Raw genomic sequence first — 20,898 nt, forward strand, 5'->3', positions numbered from 1 at the left:
TGAAATTGTTTTTTGACATGGCTAGCAACGAAAACTTGTTATATGGTGCGGCGCTTTTGCAACACACGTGCAATGCTTCCCCGCACATTTTCAATATCTTTTTAGTTCTCCTCGCGTGCGCAGTTTATAAGCGTTTGATCGATTCTAAGTAGATGTTAGATTCACGGCTTTGATACAGGGCGATATCAACATATGTATATATATTCCTCGCTTTGAAGCAAGTAAATATTCAATACGAGTAACATCAAGCGAGAATCTTCCGATAATTAAATTATTATATAAATATTACAAGATAGAACGAAATAGAGCGAGAAAAATATATATAAATAAATGCTAAACATGTATCAAGAAAAAAAATTTAGTTTAACTTATTTATTATTGTATTTATCAATGCATTTTCTTTGCGTGCTCAAAACATGAAAATTAAAAATATAATTGGTAAAATATATATGCAGAGAACAGTCAAAGAAAATCTGAATAACATTTAAAACCAAATAGAAATTATTTCCTCGAATAACTAATTGCGACATTCGATGCGCAATAAAAATAATTTTCCTTCCAACTAATGTAGCGAATAATTAAGATAATAAAGTTAAATTAAAAATCTGAAAGAGAGAGAGAGAGATAGAGAGATTGTATCTGTAGGATTGTATCCAGGATTATAAGAAGCGGGAAACAAAGATAGAACTTGGAAATGAAAAGCTAATTTCATTTCAGAGAGAGTTGATTTCGCTGTCGCAATATTTGCGCGGAAAAATTTTTATGGCTTTCATAGTACAACGAGTTTAAATCGCAACTTGTGGTAAGTCATTACTATCACCATCTCTGCTTTTTCCTCGACATTATGCATCATAAATGAACATAAAGATTAAGATGAGTCTTTCATCGCGACAGCATGGCATGGATCAAATTAAAGAAATATTATCTCTACTTGATCAAGATGAAAAAAAAAACAAAAAAAAAAACAAAATGTGTAGCATAATGCAGCATAAATAGAAACATATATGTAAAAGTTCTTATTTTTTTTGTAATATTTAAATATGTAAAATTTCTTATGTTGTATAACGTTCAATAAAAATATCTAATAAATTTATATTTTATTAATATCCAGTTATATTTGTACCTCATTAAAAATGAAAAGTCATAGAATAAAAGATATTGTGCTGTGCGCAAAAGATTTGAGCTTATTTGATAGAGAAACGTATATATTGGAGAAAGAAAATTGCAATAAAATTTCATTTATTGCGCCAGATATTTCAATAGTTCGATACAACCGACGTTTTAAACATCCTTTTCCTCCCGTTTTACGTGACAATACAGGTGGATTCTAGGATCTAGTCGGCTTCCAAACAATGCCGGAAATTTACAATGTTGGTTGAACGTTTACCTGCTGCGTCGTATGTTTAGAAGACAAAGAATAACAGGCCGGGAAGGAAGAAAGAGAGACGAGGAAGACAGGAAAGCAAGAGATAAGACCGTCCAACAACATTGTTTCTTCCCTAGGAACATCCTTGTCGTTTTAAAGCCAGCTTCGCGCGCGGTACCGCAGGGAAGCTTCCGCTTTGACGGTTTTCCTATTGATCGCGCAAATTGTATTCCTTGAACGAACCTGAAGGATTGCAATATTGGCGCGACACGATTGCAATGATATTATCAAAAGCGATGCGACAAATTGAAAACCAAGAATTGATGGAATCCCTTCTCGAGAAGAATCCAAACAAGCTCATTGAAACGCGTACTTCGACAAATAATAATCTACGTAACTGATTGATTTCTTTACGCAACAAAATAAAATATATTATTTGCAATATTATAATGACATATACCGTGCGAGTGTATTACTCTAGTTAAATAAAGCGCGTATAGAATAAAGAAATTATTAATTTATAATATGTTTCAGAAATCGTTAAATTTAACTCTCCAAAACTTTGGAATTTTTTCTTTCAAAGATTGCCTAATATGACGTTCTCAAAGAACTTCAATTTACTCGCTGCGAATCTCTTCTGCGAGAAAGTCGCGGTATGAAATAGCTCGCTGGAATCTTAAAGACCGAAGAAAATATTATACTTCACGGGCAATCGATACGCCGTCACGCTCAGCGGCTTGCGAGATGCAAATGGACCACTTTCACGTGTCATCGCTTATAAATCTCTCTTTTTCGCGTAGACGTTCGCCGAAACGCGAAACGGATAGTAACTGATAGAAACGTTGTCGAACGCATTTGGAGGGAGAACGGGGCAATGTGTGGGGAAAAAAAAGAAAAAGAAAAACAACGCCAAGTTGCGCGCCGGCAAACAATGTGGTCTTATCTAACGGAAAATTTCCGCGGCCTTATAGCTACAGACATATATGGAAGGAAGGACTTCTTCTTCTTCTTCTTCTTCTTCTTCTTCTTCTTCTTCTTCTTTTGTCCCGTCTGGCGAACATAGCTTCGAGATCGGCCATTTGCCAAACGAGATTGAAGATTTGCACCGCTGGTTCGCCGGTTATTATCGCCGAAGCGTATAAATGGAAGGAAAAAAGGATGACGGTGCGAGAGCGGGGGAATAAAAACGAACGGTGGCGGAGAAATTGGGATAAGAGAGAAAAGAAGTTTAGCGGTGATATGGAAAGGAAGAAAGAGACGGGGAGAAAGAGAATAGAATCGCACTGGTTTATCGTAGTAGATTCTGGACGATTCTTTTCCTCATCGAAAAAGGAAGAACCGAGAAGGCGGAATCGAGAAGAAGAACGACAATGTTGTGACGCGGGACGCAAACTTGGTCGGAACTTTGATGGACGATCCGACGACGACGACGACGACGACGATGAAGCTGGACCACTGGTACTTTGATGAACTGGAAGAAGATACGATCGCGAAGCTTCGTACGAGAAGTCCTTTAGAACTGACCGAGTCGCGTTAACTTATATTCGAAGAGTATGTGTTCAAGTGACATTATTTAGTTTCCGTTCGTCTCGTTTTCTATCGTGCTTCGTGGAAATTGTGCTTTTTTTGTGGAAGATAAACGCAGAAAATTGAGAATCGATATAAAGCTGCATATTTAAATCGTATTAAATGTAATATAAAAATAAAAATGTTTCTACTAATTAATAAAAGTAAATATGAACATTTAGAAATATAAAAAAAAAAATTTCTTTCCTTAATTCTCGGAAACTGACATATAATATATAATATCATAATTATTTAATCTTCTACAATAAAACACTTTGTGTTTACACTTGATTAGTATAAAAATTTGGATCAAATCGCACGTGTCGCAAAAAATTACAATGACGATCTCGTAATTCAGAGATATTTAAAGCGATGCGTGACGCGCGCGTAAAGCTTCGGGAATGAGGCGAGTTAAAATTGTCATGGTTCGCGATCATCTCGAATCGCGATTTCTCGCCTTCCAATCGTTAACACGCGCATTCCCATTCTCCGTAATTACCCATCCCCCTTTGCCTCTCTCGTTCCCGTTCTCGCATGTATCGCTCGAATCCCACGCAAATGAACGTACAATTTACCGCACGCGTTTCTGCAACCCTTCCCTCCCCCCCCTCCCCCTCTCTCTCTCTCTCTCGTCATTTCGTACCATGCGAATTCCTCGGCATCGACGTCGACGAGGACGAATCCGCCGCATCTCGTCGTCTTCCCCCTCAACCCGAGTCCTATCCCTCCGTACTCTCGTCGACGACGCGAGGTATGCGATTCTCCGTGTGGAGCCGCGTGGAGCCAATTACATCGTAAGAAACGTTAACTTAGTTTGTCGAGCAGTTAGCGCGAGAGAGGTAGTCTTACCTCCCTCGATACTACGTGTACATCCCTGGCGATAACGGCGCCGCGGGACGAAGAGATATCAAGTTGTATAGTTGGGAGCATCCGCTTTGCTCGCGCTCTATCCGTTCTATTCACTAATACTAGAAGCATACGTATATATAAAGGTACGGCTCCACAGAGAGAGCGGCGCGAGGCTAGAAATTCCAGGCTCGCAAATTGCGAGAGTCCGATGAGACGCTAACTCTCCTTCACTTAATCTCTAATCCTTAGCCGCGATAGTAATTTTCAAGCCGAAAATCTTAAGCGGCAAGAGAGAGAGAGAGAGAGACGCGTAATAATAATAATAATTTTATAAAATTAATGGAATGGAAACATTAATAGCATTGTCGAATATTCTTCGCCTTTTTATTAATATTACGCAGAAACCGTGATATAGAAAAACAGTGCTGGTTTCGCGAGATTATATCGATAATCGATAAGAGATAATAAATAGATTTCAAATAAATTTCAAATATGGAGCGATCAATGCGATCAATCCGTCACAAATGTACGTGCTAGAAAATATTTACCTCTCGTAGCAATTATATCTTTCCAGTAGCAGATCGTCTTCCGTAGCGGTTTCCATCCTTTTCACAATCAGTCAAAGATTGACAATTAACTGACTAAACCATCGTATCTTCTCGCAGCGATCTTACTGATACCGCGCGCGAGTTGTAAACAAATGATATTTACATTTGGCTCTGTTAACGTTTATTTACGAAAGTCTGCTTTGTATTCCGCGAGAATAAATTCAACAAACTTTCTCAACAATAAAACGTGATTCAGAATCTCTCTCTCCATATAAATTGAATTAAATTAAATTTTGATTATTTTATTATATATTTTATAATATTTATACTTAATTTTATTTATATTTTACATTTATATTTAATTTTATTTATATTTTATATTATATTTATATTTAATATTTTTAAAATTTATATTAAATATTTTTTAATTCATTTTATAATTAATTACGAAATCTATTACATAATATTTATCGTCAATATATTTTTTTGTGCATAATAATAGATTTTTTTTATAAAATTTGGAGTGAGAACGTTTTATATATTTTTGAAAGTTGTATTTATGTAATTATTTTTCTATAAAAAGATGTTGGTAATTGTCATTACTTAACATTTCCTTTGAGAGTTGACTCGTTTGTCCCGTTTTATTGGTTACTTGACGAGCATTTACAACACGTTAAAGACGCAATCGGATTATACTTATGCGGGTAATCGCCATTAAAGCTTCACGCCAAACACATCCCTCGGCTTCGAGATTACTTCGAACGGGGAATTAACAGGCGTATATCGAAAATCAGGTCATGTCCGTCGTGGATAGGGAAGATCTGTAAAGTTCTTCCCCGGTACGAAACCAATTTCGCGCGGCAACCAATTATGTCGTGAGAAACAGCGTTCTCGAACGAGTTATGGCAATGTCTCTCTCGCGAGGTATATGGGGACTCCCGAAGGTTCGATTGCAAACTTATTCTAGTTATAAAGGGGATTATTGATCGGAGCGGCGACTGCTACTATGCGAAAGGGACGATACGGTAAGTCAAGATGAAAGACAAGTCAAGTTTTTGCTAGTCGAGAATGAGAAAAAATAATAAATTTTTATAATTTAATAACTTGTAGAACAATCGTTACATTCGATATATTTTTAATGTAATTTTTTTTTTCTTTTTAAATAAAAAGAAATATTTCTGACTGATTTTACACACAAAATCTATCGATCGCGCGACAAATTGTCGACAAACGAATGAATTTCTTGGATCGTTAGTTATTCTTGCCACGTGAATCATCGATTCTTTTTTTCAATGTCGAACGGCAAACACTATGCAATAAAAAACGATGCATGACTGTGCACTTTGCCTCTTGGACGAGAAGCAGACGTCGAGCCGCAAAAAGTTCGATCGTGTCGAAAAACGAAGCTGCCGGAAAACGAAACGGCTAACCGGATACAGCGTGCAGTTAAGCGGAAGTGCGTAAAAATCCGTACTTCCCTCGTATACGTTTTCTGTCGACGTCAGGAGAGAAGGGAACGCGCGACCGAGAGGGAATAGTTTCGACTTGGCTAAGGAGAGTTTCTCGAGGGCGGCCACGAGGGTGGTGTTAGAGCGGCAACGGTGTGGTGAGGGCGAGTCGAACGAAGTCGTGCTAAGCAACTTAGATTAGTTGAATCGACTGGTCTCGCGGCTGGCGAACCGCCAGGCCAAATTGTCAAGAGAATTGCTCTCCCCCTCCTCTCTCTCTCTCTCTCTCTCTCTCTCTCTCTTTCTCTCTTCCTCTTGCTCTTTCGAAGTCTCACCGCACCGTATCAAGGATCCGCGCACTCGCCGTTTCCTCTTCTACCTCTCACCGACGTGTTCTTTCACGCGCGGCGAAACAAAGGGAACCGTTGACGTAGACGGAAATCTAATTCACGAGAATGCACGTCATTGATTGTATTCCTGCGGCTTGCAAGACTAGCTCGCGCATACTCCACGATCGCGCGGGACAAAGATCTCGGTGGATCGCGAAGAAATTCTCGGCAATCTCGTACGTGCTCACTGTCGTCGTGAAATTCGAGAGAATACGCGATACATTCTTCGTGCGCGAGAAATTATTCGGTTTTATCGACACGCGCGTATCAGTATAAAGCGAGAAAGCGCACAAAAAAATAAAACTGCAAGGTATTATAAATTCACAAAATAACAGCAAATTAATTTTCGTGCAGTTACCTACAATTTTTATTTCTTCTATTTATAATTATCGCATGAAATATTATAATGCATTATATGTGTAATGCACAACATTACTGGCTTCACAATGAGAAAATGATTACTAAAATTAATGTGGAATCAAAATACATTTATTACGCTGCTATTACTAAAACTATTATCATTCGTATACATGGACTATTAAAATAAAATATTTCTTATTTTAAATAAAAAGTTAAACATATTTTTAAGTTATGAAAGATATATTTGTATAAAATATTTGTTTTCTGTGAACTTAATTTATGTATTATAGCATTTAATGTCCCGTATTATCTGCCAAATAGCAATGCTAAAAAAATGTAGCCACGGGCTACAAAATCGCCTAATAAAATTGAAATTAAGTGATTTCTGGTGCGAATATATTGAAAGCGGAAAAGAGCTTAAGCCGGCAAGTCGTCGACGGATATGACCGGTGATAAAAATGATAGTCAGTCATCTCGAGAGGCAGAAGGCTGGCCGATTCGCGCGCGCTCAGCTTACCGCGCCCGTCAAACGTGCTTTTATCCCGATCCTTTATTTCCGTCCCGATGGCGAAGTTGTATGGGTACGGCACCATTCGTTTTATTGGATTCCGCGTAAGGGCGGCGGCGCCGCCGCCGCCGCGCGTTTTTCCGAGTTACCGGGCGGGCGAAGAAACCCGGCAGGCGCGTCCTCATCCATCATCCGTCTACGCGGAGCGCCGAGTCATTTAACAAACGTCTCTTCGAGATCCCATATTGCGGCGTTCGCTACTAGCACGTCGCCCTCGCGAGAGATTTGACCGCGCCATGCTCGTAGCGAACGGTTAGTTTAACCGTGAAAAGCGCACTCACCATTCTAAAATTCACGAGGTTTTTTATATACGTAACTCGGAATGAAAATAAATCGAAACTATAGAAATTTTTCCGTTTAAGAATTGATGTAAAGATTTTAAAGATTTTGTTATATCTTTTCTTCTTTCTCTTTCACTTAAATAATAATATAATTGCCAAATATCAAAATTTAGTATCTTTGTTAATATATTGAATATATAATTATTGTTTGTATAATTAGAAATTTTTTATAAAACATATTTTTGATATTATCTAAACCAGTTGTCATTCTTGGGATATATTATAAAAGTTGAATTATTAGATATAAAATATTAGCATTGATTGTCATCTCTTCTCCTGTGGATATAATAAATCTTTTTTCTGGTAGATAAAAAATTCATTATATATATATTATATATTTTAAGTTTCGAGAATAATTACCATCTTTTTATTTTCTAACTACATATGTACATAAATGTTATGCTATTATATTTTGTATTTCACGCAGCAAAAGATATTCTTGCAAGCAATACTTTTTCAAACTTGATAAAACTTAATAAAATTTATGAAATAAAGAGATGTGTTGTCGTCATAACTATATTTAACTGTGAGACAAATAAACTGGCCAATTCGGTCGCTGCAGTCAAGCGTCTTTATTTGCCCCCGCATTTGCAAAATTAATAATAAAATAACACGACGGTCGTCAGTTTGTCAGTGGAAGCGAGAAAGAGGAACGTTTCATATTGATTAAATGCTGTGCTAGTTTTCGCGCGCGATCGATAGCGAAAGCTATTCCGTCGGATTCCTCTGGCCGGAACACGGTCCTCGTATCTCTCAGCCCGTTAACAAATCACGAGCCGCTTTGGTCCATATTGCGCCGCCGCGTTACAGTCGCTGTCGTTGTTCCGCTACTCGTCGTCTACAATGTTGATATTGTCCCGGGGACCCCTAAAGCCGACAGAGAAGCGCAAGTGCCATTGCATCGTTGGCTTTGTCGTGAAACTCGCATCCTTACGTTAATTGGAAGACGCAAGTTTCATAAGCGATCGACGAAAGCTTCTCCGCGTGCGACAAACTTTCTTCTCCCCTTCTCGAAAGCCACTTATAATTCTAAGACCTAATACGAATTTACAATTACGTGAATTTTACATGGACATTCACGGCACGGACCGCCCCTTTCTCCCGTGAAATTAGAATGTTGTACGAGAGCGGCAAGATTAATTGCGGCAACGTCTTAACGGTCGTTACCGTCCAATCGAGGAGGTTAAAAAAGAAAAGTTGATCCCTCGACTTATCGCGTACCGCATCTAATGTTATTAATGACCCTGCGATCGATCGACGTCGTCGATAATTAAGAAGGTTTAATCTGGACATTTTCGAGGAAGTAGCGTTCGATGTATATTCCGGATATTGAAGACTGACTGGAGGATTTTATCGATCGCCGCATTTTTTCCTTAATAAAAAGTCTCAGAAACGAGACTTCGAGCTTTTTGCGCCGAGAAAAATAAGAGAATCAATTAAAAATTCATACAATAATTCATTCTATTACGTCAACTTCTTGATTCAAAAATATTTAGAGAAAGGATATCTTAATGGACACGAGAAAAATATCGCTATTAATATCTCAATAAGAAATATCGATGAAATTAAAAAAAATAAATTGTTAACAGCACGTATTACATAGTAAAAATTTAAATAAGCAGAAACACATCGTCACACGCGCATGTGTCGCGCAGTTGCAAATGTCAGTGCGTATAATATTTATACAACATGCTTGCACGATGCGAGATGAAGAATTCACGCGATCGACGTACTTCCTCTCGTGTCACGCTACAAGCATATTATTATTCGGCCGCGCATCTGCGTCGCCGGATGTTCAAACTTCTTCCCGACGGCGATCCGGCTGACGTGATAACCAAAGATCGATCGCACGAATACGACTTTACTCGGGTTCGTTTGCGAGTCCCATTAATTCTCGCCGCCTACGACGGCGTATCGGCGTCTCCGCCAATTATCTTACAGTCTGACTTCCATCATTAACGACCCCCGATTTCTTGCCGCCGTCTTGCGCGGTCATCAACTACCACGATTTCACGACTTCACGGAGATGGTACGGAGCACCGTACGGTCTTGGAAACTGATACCGGGTTGTCCAAGACGGATGGACGTTGGCGTGGAGGGTAGCTTTATCAGCCGTCTCGAAATCCTTATCTGTCCGGAGGGTTAATCTCGGCGGATCCCTTTCGCGCGCGGCGAAATCTCCTTTGAGTCTAGATCTTATATAACATTTCCAACGAGTTGACGTTAACGTCGGCTACAATGACGGCAACAATAACGACGATGACATCGGCACCGTTATTTGTCGCCGATAGCTCTTCAATTTCTCAATAAATCTCCATGTTACTATATTTTCATTCGTTTTCTCTTTCTCATTTCCCAAAATGTCCAAGGCTGTCCTTTTCTAAATATATATTTCTTTCCTTCCTTCTGTCTCTTCATCTTCTATTATTTTTTTTCTCTTTATTTTTCTTTTCTATATTTTCTTCCTTATATTTTTCTGTTCTCTATTTCATATTTTTTTTTTTTTAATTTAGATAAATTAAAAACACAGATATAATAATAGCTTAAGGGATGCTAACTAATTCGTGCCTTGATATTGATTTAGTTTAGAGTCTATCGCAAACTACCGGTTTAGGAAACAGCAATTGGCGCGATCGATGCCAATGCGGAGATCGTTCTCGGAAACTCAAACTCTAGCTTTTCGTCTTGCAGCTTCCTGCTAGTTTCCACGCGAACGCCTGTTATGCCAGAATTGCTTTCCATCGCGGCGATAACTATCAAAACTCCGCAAAGCGTTCGTTGAACTGGATTTTTAGAAACTGCGGCACGGGAATTGTGAGAGCTCAGATTTCACGTTATGAGCGTTAGATGCCAATAGAAACTGGAAATAAAACCAGCTCCATAAATCGTCTTAAGCCAGGTATATTCAAGTGTAGCCCGAAAAAAAAAAAATGAGAGAAGAGAGCAACGCGGATCAGATAACAGATGGCAGCTATTTTAAACTATCGCTCGAAATACTACGTACTTCTTCGTAATGTTCCGAGATTCTCTTTCGAAATCGTAGTTTCCGAAAGCCTCGCGTACAGACACGATCCTCGAGCGTCCTGTCGACGACAGGAATTAAAGCTCCCGGTACCGCGAAAATACGAGGGAAAAGGTCGCAAAATATCCTCGAAGAGCCCCCGCTGTAAATTGGTACATCGTGTACTCTTTCGCCAGGCCAAAGCCCGATTTGCTGGCGTAGGCGTAAGCTGATTTCGGCGTCTGGCTCGACGCCGAAACAGCTCTCACCGTTCTTGCTCTCGCGTACATATAGCTCGTTTTGCGGATTGGAATGGACGCTCCGGGCTGATACGACGTCCGATTCGCATTACGATCCGCGACCGTGCAAACGCCGGCTGCTCTCCGGAGCGAGAGCGAACGAACCTCCGATATTCTCGCCCTCCACCGTAAAATCATATCTCACGATCGATTCCCGCAGCCTTGCATCCACCGCACCGCATATTCGGTGGATCGCTATAGTTGCGGAGAAGGGTAACGCTTCGCTTCGGAGGAAAAAAAGAGCCCCGGAATCGATAGCGAGAGTTATTAATATCAGAGAAACATCGTCCTCGCTAGACATTTATCGCTAGAAGCTTATTTATAAATCTAATAAGAGATTTTTTTTTTTATACACATTACATCGATTTGTTTTTGCATTATATTGAAAGAATCGAGCTGTAGCGCCGTTCCGTTAAAGCAAATGTAAAAAAACTTAAAAAATTTTAATTATCGCGAACAGTTTATAAAACATCTAAAATATATTTAATATCAATTAAAATGTGCGTTTATGTTGTAAAAAGGAGGAAATTATACGTAAATAATTCAGAGTTTATATAAAGATCTCAAGACTGACATTAGAAAAAATGCAGATTCTAATTAAAACTTTCTAATATGCAACAAAGTTGCAAAATAATAATGTTGCGAAGCGCGGCTTAAAACATGTGCGAGGGCTACAGAGAGCGATTAGTGGCGAGATAAGAGCACAACCAACATACAGCTTGCCTGCTATCGGATTTACGGCTTAATATATTGTTAAGGAAGGATAAAAACTTTAGGGAGGAAACGTACTAGCTCTACACAGGACGGCGCAAATGTGCATCAAACTGCGAGAATTATGTAACTATCTATGTAGAAATAGCGCAAAACATTCCAGAAACTTTCAAAGTTTCCAACAACATTCGTGTTACTAGCCCGGCACTTGGTGTCAGTAAATGTAACGAGTTCTGCAGTTTCTCTCCGTTCAATTTTCCATCTCTCTCTCTCTCTCTCTCTCTCTCTCTCTCTCTCTCTCCTTCTTTCCATTTTCCATTTTCCCGTCTCCCCCTCCTATCGCCATTAACTCGAAAAAAAGTCAAGAGAAATGACGCACTGGCTTAATAAGATGTCAAAATAAAGATAAGGGATATATATCGGATCGCCATATATAAAACTGCTAAGTATAAAAATACAATTTACGTATTGTTTTATTGGTTTTATCGAGTTTAAATCAAAATAAGTTACGATATTTATATAGATTAAGAAAAGCTAATCTGATTTACACACGTTATTTTCTATAATTATATTATTTATATGATAAAATTGGAAATGTCAAGTATACTAGATAGCGATTTTCTGATTCGAAATAAGAATTGTTTTTTCATAATTGTCAAATATGTCAAATATGTCCTTTGGAATATTGCAAAAAAATCTCGGTTGAAAATTTCCACGTGTATTTAAAATAATACGCATCATACATATATGTTTCATCTCATCTTATATTCGTTAATATTTGATCTTACATTATCCGATATTATCAGCTGACATCATAATAGATTATAAAAGTCACATTCGTGCGACGTGTAAGAAAAGTGTCCTGAAAATGTCACACACTCGCCGAAACTCGGTCAGTACTCGGGCAGTGAATGTAATGAGTTTTATACTTCTCTCCTCCGTCCACTTTTTCCATCTCTCTCTTTCGATCCTTTCCCGCGGGGCTTTTCGCCGCCGCCGCCTCGAGGCTCGAAAGAGAATGAGCGCGCTGACTTAATTAGGCGTCGAAGTGGAATTAGGAGTCAACAATGAGGGTCCAATGCCTCTCTCCGCCGTCTTTGTCTTTCTCTTTCTATCTGCCTCGCTTTTCCAGCTTTTTCCGTGACAAACTTCCCTCTTCGCTATCTCGTCGATTCTATCCTACCGCAGGAATCGGACACACGTACACGTAACACATACAACATTCCCTTTCTCTCCTCTCGCAGGTTCATCCCGTCCCGCAAACCAGACCACGCTCCGTGAATCCTTTTCGCCTCGTCCTTAGTCCTGCGCTCTTACTCGCGGTCGAAATTGCGGTTACCAACCACGCTTGAGGTATCCAGGAAATCAGGAAGAGAGCTTTACCTTTCGCTCGTTCAACACAGAGAAAGAGAATCGAAGGAAGAACATGTAAGCCGATTTCCAGCTGGCGCTCGATACTCGGATTGCCTTACGCTACCGTAGTGAAACAAAGCGAACGCGAACAGATACCGGGATCTCGTTGCATCTTTCACTTTATCTGATGATTTATTTACCGATTGCGCGCGTTGCACGCGTTGCGATAAATTATCTACGATTTGCCGGAATACGGTTCAGAAACTGTAGCCAATCTAAGTTGTCAAAGATTCATAGCAACGCGATTTCTAATATCAACGCAACTTTCTTTCAAATTTTTATCGTTTACACAAAAGATTGAAGATATCAATGTGATATCTCGTGGCTGGAAATGACAGGATGAGATCCTCCTTAAAATCGAAAATTATTAAATCAGATTACGATTTGACATCATTAGCAGCTTGGTAAATTTTTTTTTGATCGCATCGCGCGATGCTATTTTATAAAATATTTAGACTTTGACTTAAATCCGTACACAAAGACGTTCGACGCGGTTGCTAGAGATGGAGAAAAGAGCCAGGGGCGAGTTGTATCGGAATAAGCCGATTTTAGATACCCACTTCTCGTTTTCGGACGGTATCGAACGACCTGCTGACTACGTGGAAAAGTGACTATCTCCCGTCCAATGGTGGCCGAAGACGTGCGAACTTATACGTCGCGAACCTCGACATTTTCGTTCCCGTCAGGTTCATACATACGAAAAAGATGTGTTATTTTTATGAAAGGCCGATTCTCTGTCACTTTTATTGCCACCGACTTTCCACTGTCGTATTGACAGTTTAACTAAATAAAAGAAACATTGTAGTATCAAAAATTTTTAAGTTTTTAATATTGCTCGTATCATCTTCTATAAAATTTTAGTGCAATTTTATTTAAACACTATCGCTTTAATTATCAGCTAAATCGTTGTTTAAGAACACAAAACTTAATCGCATTTTGCCTGCGTAATTATCTTATAATATTAAATTATAATAATTGTCAATAATGTATAATATTGTAAATTATTTTGTGTATCATGTACACGTGATATTATTTTTCAAGCGACGAAATATTGAGGCTAACGGGAGAAAATTTATCCAACCCGATAGTCACAACTCAACATGCTTCTTCTGCATGAACTAGTTTTAAGTTTCTAAGGTAAGTAATGCTCGTAAAGGGAAGTTTCGAACCTATTTTACCTAAAGAAGATTTTATGAAGTTATCTGTAATGTAGAGTTAGTTGATATAAGCGCAGTGTGTTTTCTTTTAATTCATTACAATTAACCACACTTTCTGCGTCTGCATGCATTTTGCTTGCTTAAAGCGTAAAATATAAAGTTATATTAAATTTCTTCATTATTATTGTTTCATTTATGTTCTTATGAAACTGTGTATGTATTGCAAAAGAATCGATTATTTTCAATCGTGTTAAATTATGGATTCGAAATGATTCTCAATTACTAGAAAAGTAAATAAATGTTACAGATAATTAACAGCATTTGAAAATAATTTCGCTCAGCACGATTTTAAAAATAAGTCGTCAATGAAACCATCGAATAACATCCAATTCAAAGGCATGCTGCTGATCGCATAGCGCTCTAGGAATTTTATTCACTAAATCGCTCGGCTGAATGGATTCATTACAAAAAATCGGATTTCGAATCGAATTCATTGGAAGCGGCCGGATCATAGATATCGCGAAAGCTTATATATATGTATATATGTATATATATATATATATATATATATATATATATAGAGAGAGAGAGAGAGAGAGAACGTAAAGATTCACTGAATTTCATGGTTTGAGTAATTTCACGCGATCGCGATCTCAATTAAAGCAATATTCCAGCTCAAAAAATCGCGTTTCCATCCAATCGATGCGACGACGAAAGTACGATGATCTAAATTGCTGAGCTGAGTGTTATCAAAATTCTATGCTCTAGTCGCGTACAATCATTGCAAAAATTTCTCGCGCAGCACTCATCAGATCGTTTAAGTATGCAGAAATTCTTCACAAATCCAAGATAAAGATAAGGTTAATTATAATTGAAGAAATTAAGAAAAAATAGATATTTTTATACATAAAAATTTCGCTCTAAAAATGTATGAGATTTGCAAAATATTTAAAAAAAAAAAACAAGGATATCGTATCGTGGACGAACGTGGCAAATCGAGCGATACAAGGTGGCGGCGGGCAAACTTGTCGTCGAAACTCGTGTTAGTCGAGCGTCGTAATCCGACCTATAACTCCGTTCAATTGCAAGAAGGTAAACTTTGTGTGGCGGAGACACAAATACATATATGGTGCCCGCAGGCACCTGCGAGCATGGATTACACAGATGGTACCGTGTCCGGCGTAATCGACAATGAAAAATCAAAATCACGGGTAAAATTACTGGCATCGCGCTGGCCCGATTCGACGCATTCCAAGAAAAAAACATTCAATCTGATCAATGCGAATCTCGATGCGGGATGCAACTGCGCAGGTGGAAGCGACTGTAAACAATGATATTGCTCGTCTGATGAAATTCAAAGTCTACAGACGCGGCGGATGTCACGGATACACATTCAGAATTGACCATCTTAGAAAAATTAAAGTAAGAAAAATTTCAAATGATAGATATTAAATATTGTAAAATATCGATAACTTTCACAAAAGCAATTTAAACATCGAGAAAAATGCTTTAAAAAACATAATTTTAATATTTTATATTATAACGCGCGCCACACCGAAAGGTACATTGTTAACATTTAAATTTAAAATGGTCGCGATGCGACCAGGCAGAAGAGAAAAAGTTTAATTAAAATTTAATTAAATCTGATTTATTCAGTAAAACCGGGTCGAGATATTTTTCCAAGATATGAAGAGAGATATGCGCGTTGCCATAAAATTTGGCAATGTAATAATACTACATATGTAATAAAAATGTATGTAGATATAACATTAGAGCAATATACTGATGTAATTTTACATAATTTAATGAATAATATAATTTGACGTATAATATTTACAATATATAAAATTATTCGAAAAATTCCAAGAAAATCTCTTTCTGTCGGATAATGTTACCGAGGATGGAAGGCGGAGGTAGGTACTTAAAGAAGATCGAGGCATCACAGGGCGGCGCGCATTGCGTTAGTAACGTTTCGCTTCGCGCAATCGACAAAGTTTGATACCGCGAGCGTAAGGGAACATCCCAAAAACTTCGATAATGGAAGTAATTGAATTTCAGCCGAGACCGGGCCGCGGAGGTAACGGCACGTACCTAACGAAATTTAATGACGATCGAATTTAATTGGATGAGGAAATTTAACGGACGGATGGTTGGGCAGTCACGTAAAAAAGTCTTCGTACGTGAATCACGGGAGGATACCGACGATTCGACTGGATGTGGCGGGAAAGGATATGGAGGGCGGAGAACGAGAGGAAAGTGAGAGAGAGAGAGAGAGAGAGAAAAGACCGTGAGACTTTGAGAAAGCCGTGACGAAGTACTCGTCGACTCCCGAGAAATGGATCCGACGATTACTCCGGATCCACGAGACGGAGTCGTAAATCGTACCGAGCGTTCGCTAAGCGAAATGAGTTTTGGAATAAGATCGAATTCCCGTCGACTTTCGGCCGATCGAGCCGCCGCGCCCGGAACGATCTTCGTAAATCAAAGTGACCGTTATACAGAACGAAATTACCTCAGTTCACCGAAATCACCGTCGTTTCATAACTATGTAAGTACGAGTCTCGGCGAGTTTCGGGTCGGCTTTTGCGGTACGAACGACGGCTCTTCTTTCTCGAGCGATCGACGTCGATTTGGAAAGGGAGAAAGTAATTGATATACAACACTTTTCGTGAAAAGAAAAATTCTGGCCGCTTTAGTCATCGTTATACCAATCTCTCGGGAAGCTAATATCGACAACATGAAACAAATTTAGTTTTTTATATTTTATGCCGTTAAAGATTCTTACGTTTTCGTATATCACGTTATGAATTTAAAAACGAATATAAGAAGAAATGGACTCAAAATCAAATCAGCTGTTTTTAGATTTCTGGAGCAATATCTCCATTGTTCTATTTCTAAGCTACAATTTTCCCACACTTAGTACAATCTCTGGAATATTTCAAGACAAGATATTTCCCAAATTATTGTAAAACGTACAGAAAATATATTCTCGTGAATTTTCCATTTTATAGATATTTCCAGATAATAGAAGTATAATTTTAAGCATGCACAGACAAGAGTAATGCTTTATATTTGATGTTCAACGCTGTTACAATAGAGATGCTTATAGAAATTTGAGCACGACTAAAAGTATTCACACTTAATCATTCACGAGAGTTTTAAACCAAATGCTGCGATGATTGGATGCGATGACTGGATGCGATGACTTTTTTATGTTTTTTTCATCAAACTCGTTTTTCGATAACTGCAAAGTCCGTTCTATTCTAAAAGTATTCTTGATTTGCGCGCGGTGTGACTGTGTGTGTGTGTGTGTGTGTGTTATATATATCTCGTTTCATCCTGAAACGTCCATTCCCTAAATCTTTAGCTTCCAGATTTTGGCACGAGATACAGAGTCATCTTGCCACAACCGCGCCTGGCACTCGTGTATAATTGCAGCGAATTAAATTCGTCTCTCGTGTGATCTCCCGCGGAAATCACTTCCCCACCCCGTTCGCGCGTCATTATTTTCTGCAGCGACTTACACGGAGTTTACGTACCTGTCCCACCGTATTCGTTAACGAAGTTCCCGAGAAGAGGACTCTCATCCGCTTTTCGTTAACGACTTCGCAAGGATGGAGTCGTTTTCGGACGGAAACTTTTTACCGACCGTCCATTATCTCGAACAAACCCGCCGAGAAGTCGAATTTTCGGCCGAACGTGACGCGAATGATCGCCTTTTCGTCGTGACTACGCAATGCATGTCCGCGTTTTGTCGCGTATGACAAACGTATCACGTGACTAGAGGAATATTAAATTGTTTTGTTTTGCGACAGAAGAATTAAGACGTGTGTATATAACATAACAAAGACAATATGTATTCGTTGTGTTTTCAATAAATATAAAAAAAATTATATTTATCTCACAATAAATATTAGAAATTGCGAGATTTAATTATTTATGTCAATCTCTATTAATTGCACAATGCAAAAATTTAGAAATGTTATTATTGTAATTTCTTAGAACGCTATTCTTGGGTAGCTATATCGTACATTGGCTAAATAAAGCTTTTTTATAAAATCATAGATGAATAGAAATATTTTCGGAGCTTGTAGCAAAGACTAATAATAATTTACAATCCTATTTTTTTCTCCATTTTGCGAGTGTGTAAATTAAACAAAAGCTGTCGCAAATAGGTAATAACAGTTAAATTATTCGAAAACTATAGGCGAATCATCCGAAATACATTGCTACAGATTGAAATAAAAATAATCCCTTCTCTGTGTAGGCTTATGTTTTCAAAACATGAAAAACATTTCCAACGAACGAGCTTTCATACCATCGAATCTCTCGTGTTTCATCGCTATTTGAAAACCTGCAAGCGTCGCGTTGAAAAATGAATTAGTTTGTTCTTTGTGTAGCGTGTAACTTTCAATGCGGGGACAACGGCGAAGATAGACACGTAACGAAAATCAATTTTGGAGGAAAATTTTTCCTAACGGCAGCAACATCAGCACTGCGACATTTCGATCAGAGCAATGGAAAAATAATGACAATAAAATTTTTTTAAATCGTCGCGCCAACAACGTTCGGCGACAACGCCGGCCGGTGAACAATTTTGCTCTCCGAGCAACAAAATTGTCCGTAGTTTTTTTCTGATCTGTTTTTTTTTTTTATTATTATGTTTTTGCGAGTCAGAACGACCGTGCGGCCCGCACGGTCGAGATTTGGACAGCGACGGGGAGAGAGAGAGAGAGAGAGAGAGGGGGATGCCTAACAAGGGATAACTTCATTAAGGAGCGCGGACCCAGCTTGTGTGTTTTACAAGTTACAAATTAAGCTGATTAGCAGCAAGTCGAAGCTCGAACTACTGTACCGGCCAAATCTCCGCTCGTCGCATGCGACAACGTAAACGTTGAATCGTGCTCCCGTTTGTTGACATACTGCATGTTCGAACGGCGAGAGTTGATAGCGCTCGTGAGAAACTGCAACAAATGAATTATCAGACACACACACACACACACACACACACACACACACACACACACACACATACACATTTGTGCGTGTGTATGTTGATATTTTCTACGCTATATGTATCTGCAAATGTCTTGAGAATTATATTTCCGAACGATTGCGAGAGCATCTCTAGTTGTATGTAAAAATTTTACCGTGTACATGAAGTAAAATTAATGTTAATAATCTTTCTCTATCTCTCTTTCTTTCTCTCATAATATATAACGATTAATTTTAGCGATTATTTTTTTTTTCTCGGTGTGGCATACAAGAGATTATCTTAATTTTTTGAAAACTGAAAAATGTGCGAGCGTGCTAACGAACGCGACTCTCTCCCATATATATAATGGGGAGAAAGGGGTGGGGAGGGGAGGGGAGGGGAGGGAAGAGTTTGTCTGAAACATGGGAGGCATTCGTCGTGCGATGCAAGCACTACTGTTTCTCTTTCCATGCCTCGCGCGACAAGATAACGTGCCTGAAAAATGGAAACAGAGAAAGGAACAAGCGACGTCGTCGATCTTAGAGATTGTTTCTTTTCCTCTCTCTCGCGCCTCTTCAGCATATAATTACGTCGTGTCTTTTGACAGCTATCATGCAGATTCGGTATGCTCTCTCGCACCAGAATAAAATATATATATATATATATATATATATATATATATATATATATACACACTCTGCGATATAATTATTTTACATATGTTACGAGATGAAAACTTTATCGAATTTGGAAATTCGCGACAAAATTTAAATGCAAACTAACTTTAAACGATAAATTACGTATGCATAACGTGGCGTGCAATAATAAATGTTATGCGTGCATATATTATAGTTTGATCTCATTTTCTACTCGAATTTTTCCTATTTTGTTGAACGTTTCCTCCTTCACTTTGCCGGAGTAATTGCATTCCAACGATCCATGTGTTCCTAAATGATCCAATCCGGTCGAATTACAAGCCTTGCGAATCATGTCTGATTTACGAGCCTCATTAATTTAAATGAGCCTTGGCAATAAACATAGCTCGACGCGGACAACTTCAAAATTCTCTTACCAACTCAACCGCAAAAAGAAACGATAATAAAAATAATATTTTATCAAATTCTCTAATTTTACGTGCTGCACACATACCCTTACAGTAAGCTGTTAGTAAGAACGATAAATATTGTGCGACGACGTAAAATGTAATTTTCGCATCTCTAAAGTAACTTCGCTATTATCCTATTACTAACTTTACTGTTATGCTATTAAGTATGAAACTCTATGGTTCATGCATAATTTATGTGCATGCCTCATTGACTTTTTAATTCTTCCTAAAATCAGGTTGAAACTTTGTGGTTTGTTTTCTGAGGCCAGCGGATGTACAATATTTAATAAATATCGGTCCCGCAATGCTCGCTTCGCGATCATCATACTTTTCAAGCTATCATTAAAATATTTAAAACTTGCATAATTATGTAAATTAATTTTAGCTTTTTAACAGAGAGCCTTGCCATTAATATATAAAATACGTCTTTAAAAATTTTTTTTTTTTTTAATTGTATTCACACACACATACGCAATATAACGTCATTGATCTTGTCCTAAATTGTTGCCGTGCATCTGCAAGCTCGCTTGTTCAACGCTCGCGCTCAAGTATCGCGCGTCTGATTCACGAGAACCATTAATTTAAGGGACACGAAGCTCGTCGAGTTAAAAGAAAGAGGTACTACACGAGGATGTGCACACTCGAGCGCTTAATAAGCTCGTTGGTTTCCCCAGGAATTACCGCGGGTTAAGGAAAAAAAAGAAAAGGAAATAAAGCGAGCTCATAACCATCGGCGCGCGTGCATGTCGCGATTGTAGGTCCAAGGAATCGTCGTTTCCACGGTAAGAAAATGCGGGACGAG

At 38.5% G+C, this 20,898-nt stretch overlaps 2 protein-coding genes across 7 annotated transcripts in view; both read right to left on the reverse strand.

Annotated features, from left to right (window-relative positions):
• Positions 1-20,898, reverse strand: part of LOC126852565 (cystinosin homolog) — a 266,934-nt gene that overhangs the window by 148,490 nt on the left and 97,546 nt on the right. The gene's annotated exons all lie outside the window — the stretch shown is intronic.
• LOC126852525 (uncharacterized) overlaps positions 1-20,898 on the reverse strand; it is a 229,668-nt gene that overhangs the window by 111,128 nt on the left and 97,642 nt on the right. The window contains exon 1 of one of the 6 annotated variants that reach the window (XM_050597412.1): positions 18,872-18,943. The exons of 4 other annotated variants lie outside the window; for them this stretch is intronic. The gene's annotated coding sequence lies outside the window, so the exon portion shown is untranslated. Of the gene's footprint in view, positions 1-4,329; positions 4,424-18,871; positions 18,944-20,898 lie in introns of those variants that run through there. One more of the 6 variants, XM_050597414.1, reaches the window with a different exon arrangement.

The sequence above is a fragment of the Cataglyphis hispanica genome, chromosome 10, assembly GCF_021464435.1.
Source record: "Cataglyphis hispanica isolate Lineage 1 chromosome 10, ULB_Chis1_1.0, whole genome shotgun sequence".
NCBI lineage: Eukaryota > Metazoa > Arthropoda > Insecta > Hymenoptera > Formicidae > Cataglyphis > Cataglyphis hispanica.